The sequence below is a fragment of the Vollenhovia emeryi genome, unplaced genomic scaffold (assembly GCF_000949405.1).
Source record: "Vollenhovia emeryi isolate VEMERY1.0 unplaced genomic scaffold, V.emery_V1.0 DF939208.1, whole genome shotgun sequence".
NCBI classification, from domain to species: domain Eukaryota; kingdom Metazoa; phylum Arthropoda; class Insecta; order Hymenoptera; family Formicidae; genus Vollenhovia; species Vollenhovia emeryi.
The window spans coordinates 260,743-278,646 of NW_011967158.1; the positions used below are offsets into that span (position 1 = coordinate 260,743).

A 17,904-nucleotide genomic window follows, 5' to 3' on the forward strand; every position below is an offset into this window, starting at 1 on the left:
TGTTACCGAGCTCTTTTTTCGACATATTCCCCATTTGGCAAGATCCAACTTAATCTAGGGAAGGTCTCATTGATATTCTCCCGAGTGCGTCGACAAGATCGGTCGGCTACTGGCGAGGAATGGAAGCGACGAGAACTCTATAAAATCCCCCGTTCGATCTGCCTTCACCTCCTTCTTCCATTCCGTGAAACACCCGAGCGAGCACGCATCCTCGTGACTCGTCTTTCGTTTCAAAAATCCCGAGTGACCTACTACCCCGCTGATTCGCTTTACTACCCCCGCGGGACGGCGCGGTGGCGTGCAATGAAAAAAAAAAGAGCAACGCGGGACGAGGTACGAGTGTCGGCGATGTGTTGGTGTTGATGCAGGAGGAGGAGGAGGAGGAGGAGACTGGCGGGAAGGGCTGGGGAGGAAAGGCCGAATCGTTTAACGAGTCCATCGCACGAACGCGACGCGAAATGAGCAGCTAATCGATAGCGGTTCATTGAGTTTCGGCTTCCACGTACGTCGATTCCCCTCGCTCCGGTCTTCACCTCCCGCCCGCGCGTCATTCCCTCGTTTCCTCGCCCCTCGCACTTTGTAGATTTATCGTACGTATCGCGGCTAGCGATGGCGTCGATATCGCGTATCCATTCGAACGCTTGTTTGCCATCTCGAGTCGTTGGAAATGCTTGCGGGACTCGCGGCAATTTTAACGCACTGATATGATTTAAACTTACAGACTCGCAGACTTTTGCTCTAACTTATAAACTAGTTGGTTAACTCAAACACTCGGCTCAACTCACTCTGTCAATTCTCTCCCCGGATCTTTAGACAGATAATTATTCTTGTGCACATTTACTATAGCTTTCTTTTCAGAATTGTGAGCTTTAAAGACCATTCGCACACATTCCTCGTCGCGCAGAGCTTGAAAAAATATCGAGACAATTTTGAAAAAACGACGCGCGCGATTCGACAGCTATTCTCTAATTTTCTATCAATTCCTGCAGTTTCTAGGAAGCAATTGCTTTTACGTCCAGTCATTACAGCTTCTTCGGGAAGCGAGCTCCCAATTCGAAACCGGTTCGTCGTTAGTCGCTGTTGCAACAAGGCAATAATAAAAGAGCCTAGGTAATACGATAACAAAACTGGATTAATGCGGTGCTTTTATCGGGGACTACCTTATGCGGCCATTTCCGCAGTCGCCGCCTAAATATCAAAGCGATTTCTTGACGCGCGCGTGTTTGTTATCCGAGATCGAGGATTCTTCAAACTCCCTTCGTTCCCTTTTGCGCAGCTCGCTCTCTTCGTTACTCGAGTCAGCGCCGAGCCACTTTGGAAGGCGCGATATCGACGGCTTTTCAACGAATTATCTGAACCGTGTTCAAGTCTTATCCGTACGCGTGCACTCGAAAGCCATCGCTAGCGCGGCGCGGCGCCGCGCCATCCCTGCCCGCCGCGTCTCTTTTTCTCTGTCTGACCCGGCGCGGATCACCAACACCACCCCCTCTGCTTCCCTCCTTGCCGGCCCGTGTCAATCGTCTCTTTCACCCCTACCTTTTGTCCGCGTGATACTCTCGCTGACGACGCGGTGCGACGCGGCGGGGCGCGGCGCGAGCGGGGACGGCCGCGTGCTGCACGCCGACGCATCAGCGTAACAGCGGCGATGAGACGCAGGAGCGGAAAAAGGTCACGTGGGTTATCTGGCTGTTCCGTGCGAGAGCGTGTGCGCGTCTTACGTGGTGCGTCAGTCGACACGGCGACTCCGACGAGTCCGCGGCGGTTTAAATATAAACGGCGACGCGTTCGTCCGCGCCGCCGCCGCCGCCTCCGCCACCGCGATTTCTTTCCGGCACACCTCGGGTACCGGATGCGGGTCACGCATCGGTGGGTTTCTTCGCTGAGGGGGTCCGGAGCCACCGGGTTCCATTTTTACACGCGGGGAATTAATAGGCGCGGCGAGAGCGAGGGACGGGACACGCGCGCTATCGAGATAATTACGGGGCTCTCGTTTGATCACGATCGCATTTCTCGATAACTCGCGTCTCAAATTTGTCAATGGGATCGTTCGTTTCTCGCAATAGCTGAAAATACGCACGCCCGTAGTGTATTCTCGCAAATCGCGCGGACAAATTTCAGGATACGCATTTGCACGACGAATAAAGCCAGGTCTCGAATTAAAAAAATTTTTTTTTCATTGAGACGTCCACTTCACAATACTTCGTGTCCATTGTACATTTTCTGCTATTTAAAATGATTAACTGGAAAAGTTTACATATCCCTGTCTTGTAAATTCTAAAGAGGACAATCTACAAGATTTATTTCGCTGTGCGAGGGTGGCTGTTGATAATTTCAGTATAATTCATATTACTCGTAGGTAGAAATCGTATCCGACCGGGAGCGTACTGCAACGCGTGGGTGGACGCTATACGCGTTGTCATTTCTGCGGTTTTATCATTTTCATGCGTTTTGTTCACCGTCGATTTATGTCGTCTCGGCATCACGCGTTTCTGTCGCGCGAGCTACCACAATAATTCGAAAGCTCACTCTTTCTCTCCCCCCCCCCCTCCCTTCCACCTTCCCACCCACCCTCTCCCTCTCTACGATCGAGCGACGCCGCGTTAAAAGTTTCTGGGTACGCAGGAAACCGAGCACCCCGTAACGACGACCTTGAATACTCTCCCGCGCGTGCGCCCGCGTGCACGCTCGGAGATGGTTCGTTAAACCAGGAATGTGTAGGACTTCGTTACGGAGTTCCGCTTTCATTACGGATCGCTCGAATCTCGTCAATGACTTAAAGCCGAAGAGCGGAGACGCGCCAAGGAACTCCGACGGGGAAACTTTCGTCTCGTACATTCTTACTGGATATTTAGTCTCGTTAATAACTTAGCCCCGCGCGCTAATTCCACGCAGGTGTTCTGGCTATCGAGATAGGAATACGCGACGTAATAAATATATGTCGATGTCGAAAACATCCGCCTCGACGAGATCTTCCATTTCTTTTAACATATATAAAAAGCTCGCGGATCGACGTGACGACACTACCACGAGTGTAAGGATATTAGACACTCTTTGCAGAATTTTACACTCACTTATTTCGATTCTCAATTCCAATTCGACAGAAATTACCAATTTAAAATTGAAGACTTCAGAATATTACTTGACCATGTCTGGCAAATTTTTATGTTAAGACTCGCGACGTTTCGACCACGGTTTTTGGCTTTTCAAGCGATGATTGTGTCAATAATTCCGTATGGTAAATCAAAAGAACTGGTCTTAGTTTTTAACATTAAAATTTGCCAGACATGGTTAAGTAATATTCTGAAGTTGTTAATTACTTCTGGCGACTTATAAGATTTCCTCCAGTCATTTAAAATTGAAGCTTGTTGTTCCCTTCCTCCCCCTCTTTCTATATGTATAATATGTGAATAAAAAATGTGGAGGAAATAACACATACCTATTAATTAAAATTATTGAATGTATTGGATATTTTCTTGACAAAAGAGTTCCGGTTGTGCTTTTACCTTGCTCAATTCACACGAGGGCAATCTACATGAATGGTTAACACCACCCATCTTGAAGAAGCTGCGTTCTCTGCACATTTTCGCAAAGTTTCGCGAAGCTAATTCGCACGTTCAGCTTTGATCGAGTGCTTTCTTTCGCGCGTTCGATGTGTCCCCCAGCCCTTCCTCGTGTATCGTTCCCTCTTTTTGTGAACCAGAATGCGCACATGCGCACGTCTCGTCTTCGTCTCCTCGCCACGATAACCGCCAGCGGTTTTGAACGGCTTCATTCCCATCACCGGAAGATAAACTCCTATAAAATCTCACCGCCGCGCCGTTTTAAGGCGCTTCCCCCACCCACTGTCGCGATCCTCGTAGACTGCTGATATTATCCACCGCTCTATCCGAATCCGTTCTCAGACGCGGGGTAGTGCGGGACAGAGTTTCGCCTCGTTTCGTTTTGCTCAATTCTCGCCGGCGTTCTAGAGCGAGGAAAAAACCGGCATTCGAAATGCGAAAGTGCGAAGCGAACATAAAAACGCGAGATGTAAAGCGCATTCGATTTGGAAGGATGGCGACGGAACATGAAGATGGGTAACGCCGCGGAAAAGCGGGGCGGACGGACTGACGTGGTCGAAAGGGAGAAGAGAGGACGCATGGTGGAGCAAAAACGATCCCAGACGCTGACGCTTCTGAACCAGTAAAAGTTTAAGCCTCCGTCGTAACTCGCAACCTGTTATGCTTCCGCGACACCGATCATTTCTTTCGAACAGCCTCGTGATCCCGCCGTTTATGCGACAGTTATCTCTCAGCTCGGCGGCGAAAAGAGCCTCTTCACGTGGAGGCGCTGTAACGAGCGCTGACATAGCGCCCCGCCGCGTTTTCTATTTAGCGCATTCGCCGCTTTGGAACGATTCGTTCGCCTCGCCGATTCGTCGTTGCGAATCGACGCCGAGATCCGAGATGCCTCGTGTCGCGACGCATGGAAGGGAAAATATTCCAAAGCTATAATTCATTTTCACGTTTCTTTCGAGCAACAATCAATTCTCAAACGGTGCGCGTAAGTAAATTAGTTTTGAACGACATGTCAGGTTCACGTTGGACTGGAGACGGAAATTAAGCTCTCAATGAGTAATATTACTCAGGCGACCTTTTGAAAACGTATGTCACTTTTGAATAGATAACATCGATTGCGGATCGTGCTAAATCTTCTTGTATCTAACTATAGGGCTTTAAGATTCCGGCACCTGATTTCTAACGAGTATCGGGCATCGCGATGTACTTGCAGGAAGTTTGTCCGGTATATCGGTAAGATCGAAAGTTCGACGCGGGTCGGCTCGTTGAGAGCAATTGGACGCCCGCATGGCCAAACGCATTAGCCGCTTGATTGGTATTCCAAAGATCCTCGGTGTGGGAGAGCCGAGGTAGTTTCGTCCTTCCTTCTCTTCTACCTCTCTCGCCTTCCGCCGTTCTATCTCACACACACACACTCTCTCTCTCTCTCTTTCTCTCTCTCTCTCTCTCTCTCTCTCTCTCTCTCTCTCTCTCTCTCTCTCTCTCTGGAAGTATAGGATCTTCATCACGGTGCCTGTTACGAATAAGCTCTTAATTCCTTGTAGGGTTCTTGACTCCCACTTCTACCGTCTCTCCGACTCCGCTCTGTCCCTCCCCCTCTATCCTCCCCTCGCAGAACTCTTCTTCGCTGGTACCTTCTCCCTTTCTCAATCCGAGAGTCTCGCTCCTCTCCCACTACCGTCTAACCACTACTGCTTCTTCCAATGTACACCCTCCTCCCCTCCCCCCCTCGGCCACGTCTCGCGTCCGCGACCCACCCGCTCAACGACCGCCACCCCACCCTCTCGACGCCACTTTCTTGGCTTCTCTCACTCCTCGTGCTCTTCTCTTCTTCTGTTTTGCTCTTGTACAAAAGCCAACGTGGGCTGTATGCTCGTACAGATGTGCCCAGCGTTGGACTCGAGCATACGGAAAGCCGGAGCAATCGGAAAACTCCGCGTGGCACGATGTCTCGCTTCTCGCATGCACACCCTTAAACGGTTCTTCCATGAGCCGTGAACTGTGCTCGACGAACGACTCATCTTATTGCATCATACAAGCAGATATCGTGAAACTGGGGGACTCATGGATACATAATCTTCGAGTTTGGAAAATAGAATTATATTTCTGAGGAAGCTGTTCTTTTTTTTATGAATTATCGGAAAATTTGTTAGTCCGACACGGTTTATCGGTATTACTTCTATCTCAATTTTTTCTTGCAAGCCTGAATCGTGAAGTTGCATACCTAACGGAAAGTTAAAAAGCTCTCATTATATTAAACGACATGCAAAATAAGATGTCTCCCGTTTCTACAATCTTTTTTCAGTTGTCCGACTCATCGGTATTAATTGATTCATTTATTTACTGTTCAGTGAAGCCAGATTTGATTTTCGCTCCATTGCTCGCGCTCGCGCGTGTCTCATTACGGTCGCTCGGTTGGATACCGTGTCCTCCCTTACAGAGCGAATAAGTAAAGCGAAGCGGAGAAGCGTGTATCGACCTCGAGCCGTAGGTGTGGGTTCGGTCCGAGAGTGGTCGGTCTGCTCACGCTTGGCAGCCTGGCGACTACGAGCCGCCTCTCTCGGGTTCCGTGCTCTCTTGGGCGAGCCCTCAAAAAAATCCCCAATGCCAGGGGAAATGGGGGCAAGAGTGGCCCTGGAGGGAGGAGGAAGTGTAGCCGAACTAGAAGGGGACGGCAAGAGACTGAAAGGGGAAGAGTTATATACACGGGGTCTCTCCCACCTCTCTTCTTCGTGTTCTTCTTCTGCGTCTTCGTTTTCTTCTTTTTGTTTCTCTCTCTCTCTCTCTCTCTCTCTCTCTCTCTCTCTCTCTCTCTCTCCTGCTCTACCACAGCGGCGCTCTTTATCTCTTTTCAACCAGCCTCCGGTCGTATTCCATTTAGCAGGGGCGCCGTTGGAACCGACGAACCATCATAGAATACCTTACAGCGAACCAAGAGCGTAGCCGCCAGTGCTGCGGGAGAAATAAAAAGGATCCTCCTCTCCTCGCAGCATGCCAAAATAAAACGGCACTCTAGCTGCTTGCCTCCCTCTCTTTCTCTCTCCTTTTCTTCGCTGGTTATACTCATTCTGGCCGTCCCGTTTGGTCTGTGACCGGCGAAAGAAAGAGAGCAAGAGAGTGAGTGAATGAGCGAGCGAGTAACTGAGTAGTGAGAGAATGTGAGAGGGAGAGGCAGAGAGAGAGAGAGAGAAATAAAGAAAGAGAAAAAGGGTATAGGGGAAAGGGAAAGAGAGAACGACCAGGTGGGGGCATGGGGGGGGGCAGAGGAAAGAGACGGACTCTTTATTGGTCTCTGGGAAACCGATCCCCCTCAAGGGCAATTAGCGAAGTACAAAACGGAGGTAGCTCTCTCGGTTTATGGATTGGACGGTGAGAGGCGATTGAGCCCCCTCCTCCCCCTTTCGGCCATATAGACCGCGTTCCGTAGTGTTCGGTCGAGTGAAAAGTGTCATGGATAGCTCAATCTCGCGGATTAATGTCGGTCAATAACAAGCGCCGCGCTAATGCGAGCGCCATTCAATCTAATTAGCGCAGCGTAGAACGGTAGGCCGGCAGCTCTAGTAGTGCAAGAGCACGACAGGTGATTAGAAGTTATGCCGATGTGAATTATAGAGCATAAAGCGGTGTTCGTGACTATTTAGATTCGATATCACACTCGTAACATCGCGCTGAGAACACACGTGTGAGAATGCCGAGTCTTTTTTTTTAACAAGGTCGCGCGAAACGATATTAGCAGGAGGACGAGAGAGACTCGCGCTCGATTCGACTCCCTGTTTCGAGACCCCTCTTCAAGATGTCTTTCACCACCGCCTCCGCCTCGTCTCGCCCTCTCTTGTCATTCGGACAACCAGCTCAAGGACAGTCACCTTCCGTTGAGAAATGTTACTGGAGCGTATGTGTCACGGTTGGAAAATGCCTCTGTCCATACTGACAATAGTGTTCGATTTGTACTGGCTATCTTTACTTCGGACATTTATGTTATAAGAAAGCAGACATTGTGTACACTTTGCCGAAAAACTTAGAAAATATTAGATAAATGTTGCAACTTTTTCCTCTAAACGCTATAACTTCCAGAGATTACAAACACAAAACAGTTTCTTTTTACAGGAATCTCTTTTACAGAAAGTTGAATATTTTATTCGCGATTATTTTCAGATTAAAATAGAGATTGCTCAAATAAACTATCGCGAACATTGTAGTTTATATTCACATCCAATTGTACCGTTGTATTCAAAGAGTTTGTCATTTAATCGTATGTGAGGAAAGTTACTGATAATTCAATAGTTTTAGTAATTTAATGATTTATAATCAATGTCAATACAGATCTAGAAAAAGCTTGGTGATCCGACAAATTTCTCGCGTTTTAATCAAAAACTCATTCCGTTTTATTCGATCGTTCGATCTCGTATAGCAGAAATCGAATTTAACTCTACAGATCCCGTTTCGGACTGTACGTTGTTCTGAAACAGATGGAATATTCTTGGAAAGGATGTCAGCATTTTTCGTAGAATTATCAATTTTCCCTATAGAGAAAGATTAATCCCATAATCCATATGACGCGCTTCATCTATACTTAGATCGTCGACTATCTTGGGAACACCTTTCGAACTACCTCTTCATCGACGATAATTGAGAGCTCTTATTTCATCATTAGTAGCAGACCTTTCATCGCCTCGTTCCATAAATGTCACAATCATTTGATTTGACTCTTTCCTTCTATAAAAACTACCGCGCGCATTAACACCTATTCTCATCTTCGTGCAGCATTACCAAAGCGTATTGTTGCGCAAAGTCCTTCCGCACAAAGACACAGATTGCACGCGCAAGATCCTCGGCAAGATCACCACCAATTCACGACCCCGACGTTCGCTGGAAAGCGCGCGAGAGGAAAGATTGATGTCGATAGCCCCCTCTGATTAAACCTTCGGCGCCTGTATTCCCCCTTACTCTCTCGCTCTCCGCCCGTATATTCTCCACCTTCTGCCTCATCCTTGCGGCGCACCCTAGCCTCCCCCCCTGCTGTCCCACCATTCCCTCCTTCCCTACCTACCCGAGCCTCTCGTCGAGGCGAGATAGCCTCCTCGTGTACGCGTCATCGCCAAGTATAATATTCCCTTGGCAGGCCAGCAGGCCTGGCTCGCTGGATCGTCGGATCTCACATGTGAGTACAGCCCGAGACCTGGAGGGGCCAGGCCCCCGCGTAACCACGTACACAGACCATACATATATACATAAGAATACAGATGTATCTGCGCGCGCGCTCAGCCTCTAGATAGAGCGTCCGTTTCAACGCGCGACGGAGGTGCACGAGGCGGGCAGAGGAAGAGACAGGGGACGGCGACGAGGTCGGCTGGGGCGTTATTGAAACACTGGCTGGTTGCTTAGAGCACGTGGGACGTATACGTTTTCAGCGGATCGTCGATAATTGTGGGCGATCGCACGATGCACCGGGCGGCTCTCGAACCTTTCGCTTTACCGTTGCGAAGTCATGCTACCCGGAAGCGATCGCGGAGCTAATGATCTTTGCGTATTAATAGGCAGGCGTGATATCCAGATGAGACAACTGCTTGGATTAGTTCACGGACCTATAGCACGTATGCGGGAAAAAGGGGAGGGATATTGCCCGGATTAATTATCGGACCTTTGTCGGGTGGGAAATTAAGTGCTGTGGAAAGAGATGACTGGTGCGGGGGAACAAATTGCATTGCTAAGGCCGACGTTGGAAGCTAGGAGAATGTACACCCCGCCTATGCCCTTGTACAAACGTCCAACTCGAGAAACGTGTTTTCGTGAAATTCTCCATTCGACATTATTATTTTCAATCTATTCTACCTTTACCCCTCATTATTTTCAAAAGAATCTTCTTTATAAATACACATATAAATAATTGTATTCGTTTAGCCATAACACGAGACTCGCGAGTGAATCTTTCATTCGGGTTTCTCTCCGCGTTTCGAAAGATAAAAATTGTACCAGCAAAATTTGGCGCGATCTATTGATCGTTAGCAAAGTTCGGCGAATATGGAAATCTCGCGGAAGAGTTCGATTCGCAATTCCCTCGAATCGGTGATACCACAAACGTGATAGAGGAGCGGCAACGAGCGCGGTTTTTCTTGCGTTTTTTCTCATGCATGTTAATGAAAAGAAAGAAAAACGACGACGACTACGACGACGAAGACGACGACGACGACAACGACGACGGCAACAAGCAGAGTGCAAGAAGAGAAGAGTACACGCTCTCTGCTCGCGGGGCGAAACGCGACTGGAGAGAACGAATCGAAGCGGTAGGCTATACGGGAGAACCAAATAGAGCAGGGCGCGTGCTCGAAACTGGGCGCCGCTCTATCCTCTTCTTTTCCCACCCATTCCTCGCGCCCTCCGCCCCGCGCCGCTCGTCTCTCGTTCCGCGACGAGGGGAATGCTTGGACCACGCGTGTACGCGACCAACGCGTTCCTCTTCGGCTTTGGTTCGAATGTCAGGTGATACCGAATGCAGCGTCAACGGGACACATGCTCGATCCGTTATGAATTTCGCGATGTTTAACGCACTCGCGTTCCGTACGAGTGTCCTCTTCCCGGCGCGTTCCGTTGCGGAGAAACGATCGTCCTTGACGAAAGACCGTCCGCGGGCTTATAATTATGATTCTTGACGGCGAAATCAGCATGTTTCTTGTATCGCGAAGGAACATCCGTAAGCTGGATTTCCACGTTTCCGCGTGTCACGATAGCGCAGATCACGAGAGGCGCCGTATTGTAGACATTTTTAATATTGCAGCTGTTGGCCTTGCGTGGGAGCAAGTTCCGCGAAGATCTCTCGGATATCGGAAACATGCCACGTGAATGAAAGTTTACGCGGCGCCCTCATTGAACCTAACAGCTCTCTATCGTAGAGCCCAGATGAATTTTACAAAACGAGCTCGCATTTGTCTCGCCGACCTATTAATCATTCTGCTAATTTTCTTAAATATTCCTTTTTGAATCAATCGTCTTTCCAGGTAATCGATCATAGAAAACCAGTTAGCGGATAATGACTGGAATATTAAACGAGCTGTAGTTTTCACGCTTAGAGCTCGAGGCTCCGACGTTCTTCGTTAACGTACGCGACGGGGATCTACGTCGTCGCGGTCTTCGTCGCCGTCGTCGTCGTCATTGGACTTTTCCCCTCGGTGGAAGGCAGTGACACACACGTATGCGAGCATGTACAATCCGACGACACACACGCCTCGGGAGTAATAGATGTGTTACACGGCCGAGGATTCAGAGAAACACGGACACGTATGGGGCGACACGTATGGGAGGGACGGGCGGACGGACAGACGAATGGGAGACTGTTACACCCAATTGTCCCTCGTTGCGCAGGGGTCAAGTAAGGTAGCCAACCGGCCACGCCGGATACCGTAGTCGCCTGTGGCTCCGACGACGCTACTCCCAATCGCACTGCATTTTAATCTTAACTTTCCAAATTCTCAAGTTATCGCGTGGCAGAAGCTTGTGCGATGCCTAACCGCCCCCGCCCTCCCCCCTTTGACTCATCTGCCAAGGAATTTTCACTTTCGCTAATACGTAACTGAAATTACTCCAGGTAGACTGGAGGAGAGAAATAACAGCTTTGACACTGGTATTTAATGTTAGAAGAAAAATCAGGTAACGAAAGTACAATAGATTAAATTATGAAACAATTTTCGTCATTTCTTTTTCTTGTTCACGCGGGTGGTTTGAATTGAAAGAAGACTGCGGCTCAAATTTTTTCCAAGCAGGAGTTATTTCTATACCAGATCACAGAGAATAAATAATTCGTCCGCCTCTCATCGATTCACGTCCGCACTTTCACGTCGTCTTTGGACGGCGAAGCGCGACGAAGACTTGGCAAAGTGCACGTCTTTCCTGTCGACGCCACTGGATTCGTCCGCCGCCGCCGTCGTCGTCATCGTTTTTTTATTTCTTCTTCTTTTTTTGGGAGCGCACACGTGTGAGGTTATCCCACTGACGGTGACCCCGTCATCCTCCTACCGACGTCTCCCTCCTCCTACTCCGCATTTGCTTTCCAGATCAGAAGAGCTCCTCCAACGATCGGCTCTCCGCCGGCCTCCCCCTGGCGCAACCTGGACTTCGCCACTTTGAAAACGTACGCCGGGTGACGTCATGCGATCCTCTCGTCTTCTCTCTTCTCAGCCGACTTATTTATCGGCGAATGTTTCTCCTCGAATCTACTCTAATGTAACCGCGCGTTCGCGCGTATCCTTGGACGGCGAAAAACCAAGCGAGGAATCTGTCTTTTCCTCGACACGTATCTCGATGCGATCTTCCGACAAACGCGAACGCGACTCGCGCGGATCTCGCGATTTCTCCGAGACGTTGCAAGGACAATCGTCCTGCTTCGCGACGGGATTCGTCAACCTCGAGAAGTATCGAGGCTTGACGTTTCTTGCGAACGCGTCAACTGTGATGATTCGATTTTGCTGCCCGGAATAAAATTAGAGAGTGTCTTTCGATCGCCCGCGTGATCCACTTTGGATCAATAATCGCGGATCAGCGATGACGTTTCGCGATAACGAATCCGAGAGGATTCGATTGTAAGAATCCTGGGATGACGAGACGGTGGAGCGGATTAAACGGTAAAAGTACACCGGGGAGGAAAATAAAAGCGCACCAAACGAGGGCGTAGCGTTGGTAATTGCCGGCGGCCTTGAGACCCCGTTCACCGCAGGAGCCTACGTATATTTATACGACGCCAGATTTGGTAGGCAAATGAGTCGAAATTGAGAGTCGCCCAGTATACCGAATCGGTCACAGGAGAGAGGGGGGGGGGGGAGAGGAGAAGAAGAAGAAGGATCGGCGACAGGCGGTCGAATCGCGACGACCGGTAGGTGTTTTGCCCCGGTTAAAACACATAGCGGAGAGATCACCGGTAGGCCACAATCATTTCCCCATTATCCAAAGAGCTACCCAGAGGAGGCAACTAAATCGACCACTCGAGCGAGCGTTCTCCGCGAGCAATCATCCTAACGGGCCCAATTCGGTCCTCCTTTTACGTCGCGGTCGGTGCGGCCGTCGTCGTGTTCCGGGTCCCCGGCGAGTTTGACCTTTTCTTTATTCCCATTGCGTTGTTTAATTGCTTTAAGCATTCCTTGATTTATCACGAGTTATTTCACGTTTCTGAAACTGTCTTACGAAAGACGTTTCGTAACGAATTACATTTTCTTATTGCGAGCTGAGAGAGATTCTACGTTAAAAAAAAAAAAGATCTTATATCATTATCAACAGTTTCCATTGAAAACAAAATTATCGCTCACTTCTACACGCATTGCAGTACAATTTTATGTAATATTGTATTATACTTTAGTATTCAGTGCGTAATAAAAATTAATGTTTAAAGTTACCGATACGCATGTATCCCTGATTGAGTAACGCCAGAAACGGTACAAATTCTTGTGAAAATTGGATTACTTGAGAAATGTCGCCGAGGAAAAACAGTCTCGGAACCTGAGAAAAATTCGCTGTTCTAACATTTTGACTATCTCGAAAGAACTTGCCACTTTCCTGGTTTAAGAATCTGCCATTAGTCGCGGCTTCGACGGGTAATTCAGCATCTTCACTTGTCGGAAAGACAATCGTCTTGAACGATCTCGCGGCGGTGTCCGGCCGCCGTGCCGGTTGCCGTTGACGTTGATTGGTCGGACACCGGCTACTGGTCCCGGTTGACCCCTAACCCCGGCAACTCGCTCGCCTTTATCGTCTGGAATTGCTGTGTTGGTGGCGAGTTGGTACAACACAACGCAGCTCCCGCCCGCGGTGGCCTCGTCGTCTCCTCTCGTGTACACGCGCGCGTAACCGTGTACTACACGCATCTCTCGTGGAGTCGGGCGGCTGCACGGTGGGAGCGGAATTCTGTGCGGAGCGACAAACAATTGCCGCCAAGTGGCTTAATTGCAGCCAACTAAACAAATGTTCCAACCGTAGCTACCCGCCGAGAATGGCGCTCGCGAAGAGCGTGGCTCTTCTCTCGGGGGCCCCGCTCTTTTTTCCTCCCCTTGCTCCCCGGCAACTCCCTCTCTTATGTAGGTTCTGATTCCACGTCTCGTCCCTTCCCCCCTTGGAAGAGAGAGGACTTATCGTTCCGGAATCGGGGCGCGAGTGAAGAGGAGACCCTCCTCCGTTTCTCTTTTCTTATCCCGCACTGTCATGCGTTCCCGCGTACGAGTGGACGCGTGCGCGTGAATCGAGGCGCGGTTCGCGCTCGTTGTGTTAACGAGATGTGACCCCGGCGACGAACGTTGCAACAGAATTCTCATCTCCGAGATCATCGTCGAGAGATCGCAACGAGGTAGAGCCGGCGGAGCAGAATCGTTAGCGCTCGACGCTTCCAGGGGCTTTTAAACGGCGCGACTATTCTCAGTTCTGTTTTAATACTCCGCTCCTTCCGCTCGCCTCTGTCTTCGTCCTCGTGCTTCATGCCTGGAAGACGCCGGGATCGTTTCTCATTCGCCGCAGTCGTCGTAGGTGTATATACGGCCGGCCGGTTGCGCGCGCGGCGAGAGATTCCCATTTATCAGGGTACATCCGCCGGAAGTGGGGCGGCCCCCGTGCGTAGGTGAGACGGTGAAGAAGCGAGAAAGAGAAACGGCGCGTAGTCTGCTGGAGAAGCGGGACCAGGGATCTGTTTATTAATACCTGCGACATCACCGGAGTCCTTGGGGGCGGCAAATGAAATCAGTACGGATACCGTGCGTTCAGATTTCGACGCAACGGTTTATCATCTTACTCCGTGAATCATCACTGTTTTTTTTTCTTCTTCTTCCTCCTCCTCCTCTTCTTTGTGCATTAGGCTTAAAGGCCTGTTTTATTCAGTTCCTTCTGGTACCTCGAGCATTTGGTTTTACTTCATCTTCGGTGGGCTGCTAACCTTGCCGAAGGAAACCTCCCATCTGGAGGGCTGTACCACCCCTGAAGGGGTATAGTACGGCAGGATACTTTCGGTGGTTGCCGCTTCCCTTCGGGAGATTCCGAAAAAAGCAGCGACGTCCGTGGATTTGAACTCTGATCTTTTCGTTCAGTTGCTTACTAATTGTAAACAGCGCACATCTCTTTACGCCACACTCGCCGAGTTTCTTTTCTTCAACGATACTAAATTCCCGTTTTAGCTTTACGCATCCTTGTTGCGACTTGCCGTATATTTCGTAAACTATTTTCGAAATCAGTTGGATGCCGCGAAAAATATAACGCTATTAAAGGTACGATACGCGATACTCGAGAATTATCCGAGTACCGTTTGTCGAACGACGAGTTTCCGCATGTAGCGTGAATTCCACATGACTTCCTATATTGCTCCGTGTCCTTGTCGTAAATTAAACGCAACAATTCGCAGATATCCTGACGCGTAGGATAACTCGTAACGATCGTATCGATGGTATCAATTACTGGAATACCGCTGCGGAGCTCGAGCCGCTCGTCGCCGATCGACTCCTTCCCAGAAGGTAACCCGCCGCGATTATCTTTAATGGCAAACACCTTGACGGTGCGCCAGGCCGAGCGAGATCGACTGCGGTGAGATCAAGACCTCCGGGACAAGCGCGGCGCGGTTGATCGCAAGGCGATTCTTGAAATCGCAAAGGCGGGGGCTTAGAGATCGAATTGCGATAGACGTTTTATTGTCCATCTACATTTTTATTTTATCTCGCGGGTTTATATATCGGGCCTTATTTGTACTCTCCCATCTGGACCTTTTCTCCTCGGTTCGTGTTACAAAGAGGACTCATTATAATCGATAGATACCTATAGATACTTCCGCGACCGGGCCCGCGAAAATCGTGCTATATTAAATTCTTAATGAAAGATTCTTAAAATAACCTTCTACGAGTGCGTAGCTGGAAATCAACGGTGCAGCTAGCGGGAGTGGAGAGAAAAGAGAGAGAGAGAGAGAGAGAGAGAGAGAGAGAGAGAGAAACGGAGCAAGACGCCCAGCCAATAAATTCCACCGATTATTAAACAGATTCTATGCCCGCCTTCTAATATACCGATGAACCTCTGAACGCGCCTTCCCATCAATCCGTTTCGCCCGAAAAAACACAGCTGAAACTATAATAAAAGCAAAGTGTGGAGGTTAAAGCTCGAGAAACGAGAAAAACAACCGATGTTTATATTATAAAAAATGAGTTCTCACGTGCGATGTTGGGTCGAGTGAGATGTACGTCAAAACTGAAACGTTTATGTAGATAGGTAAACTCGCGAATTTCTAAATGATAATTATATAACTAGCGGTTTCAAGTTTAATACATCGCTATCGTATATATTATATAAACGAAATCGTGTCGAACAACATATACGAAAATGCGAATAAAATTCGCGATGTTTCGGGTATCCAAGCGTGTCGCTTGTTCCAACATTTAACAGCGTTCCAACGTAACTGTAAAGTCGTCAATGTGCGGTAAGGTATACTTTCTTATCGTAGAATATCCTTTGCACAAACGACGCTTCTCTCCCCCTCCCCCTCCCCTCCCCCGGTACGCACGCGCACGCAGATGACCATTCGTCTTGAAAAAGAAGCGCGACACGACATTTCGTCGCGATTGGATCTCCGCGCTGCCTCTCGCAATTTCCACGTTCGTGCGCGAACGACGCCGGCGGCTCGTCGGAATTTCTCGGTTACATCATCAAAAGTTTTTGCGGCGCTGCGCACACGCGCACGTATGCAGCGTACGCGCTCGTACGCCGCCTATGTCCTACAAGCCCGCTGGACAAAGTTGTGGCCGGTATCAATTGGCCGTGCTCTCCGCGTTGTATACCGGTCGACCTTCTGGAGTTGCAACACGAGACCTGACACAGATAGGAGAGACTGCGCTGCCGCTGCGCCTGCTGCAGCAACACACAGCGAACCAGTCGGCCCAGGCATCGCTCAGGCTAACGTAGTGCATGCCTTGCGAAACTGCAGGCAGGCCGGCCGGCCGTTCGTTTCAACGGGGAAAAACCCGTTAATTTCGTCGGGATAAAATCAATCAAAGTGAGATAAAATCGCGCCGCTAGAGCCTGGAAGATCGCCTCGATTCGCCGCGACTCGAGGATCGATTAGAAGTGCGGCGCGCGAGGCGATGGCCATATCGCGGAGCGCGAAGACCGCTTCGCGCTGCTCTTTTCGATGAAAAACGACCCGGCCATATAGAGGTGATCCTCTGTCCGACGAGCCTCGGCCTTATTCCCTCAAAACGACCCTGACCACTCGATGTCGGCCAGTGGCGTAAAAAGAGGATGATTTTTTTGAGAACGGGCCGTGTAGCGAACCGCCGGCATGTTAGGAGTAATGTAACAGTACATTTGGGAAATGCCATCAGGTGTACGGTAAAATATATATTTTACTATCGTAGCGTTGCCGCAACGAAAGTGGAAGTTCACGAAAAAAAAGGATTAAATCTCCGTTACAACGATCCGTTATAACGACTATTATCTACGTACGCTCGCCATATTCGCGCGTTATTGCGAAAGGAAGTTGTGTCGGAACATTTTTTTGACAGGCGCGATAATTAATAATTTCCTAATGAACGTGAGGCTAATTGCGTTTCTGCATAATCACTTCTCGCTCGGTCGACGATCCTGTTTCGCCGGGCTGTGTTTAGAGAAGAGCTTTGTACGCGCGTATATGGCGCGGTGCTTAAGCCGGAGACAGACTGACCGCATTAATCGTGAAAGGGTTGAGAGGTTCGTTCGCGCTACTGATCCGAGATTCCCGACGCGCGTCACCTTCGCAACGCGGCGCAACGCCGAGGCGTAAGCAATTTGCGTTTCGACGAATCGCGAGTCGCCGCCGGCTCTTGATCTGGGACAATAAAGTCCACGGTCTTCCTGTGGGCGTATGGTAACGCGGATAGCCTTCGATAGCTTCTGCTTGACCGGCACACGTCTTATGCCGCGCCGCAATGTAATAAAAACTTGTCAATTTCATCGAGTTCGCTCATTTTCTATATGAGGTCCAACGTTACCGTCAAGTATAATTAATAATTAAGGAATATCGTTAATAAATTAAAAAAGGGAGAGGAAGTCATCAACAGGTGACCTCGATTAATAAGATACTTCATTTTTATGTATAATTGTGTATTTAATACACAATTAAATACTGAATACAGCAGACACCGGTCGGTTTTTTTCAATTATTCATTCGGTTCTAATAGCTCATAATAAATCACGCCCTTGGTATCCCGCCAAATGCAGAGCAGAACTTTCTTTCCGAAGCGATTGGGCTTTGCGACCGATGTTGAGGGTTCGCCGGGATTTACCCGTGATTTTCTGCGTTTTGGATTGTCATAGAGTATCCACTTCTCACCATCCGTAACAATTTTCCACAAGAAAGACTATCTAC

The 17,904-nt window shown here is 49.2% G+C and overlaps 1 protein-coding gene across 7 annotated transcripts in view; it reads left to right on the forward strand.

The window, feature by feature from the left end:
• The window catches only part of LOC105561338 (nucleolar protein 4-like), a 67,171-nt gene that overhangs the window by 27,194 nt on the left and 22,073 nt on the right, over window positions 1-17,904 (forward strand). The window lies entirely within an intron of this gene.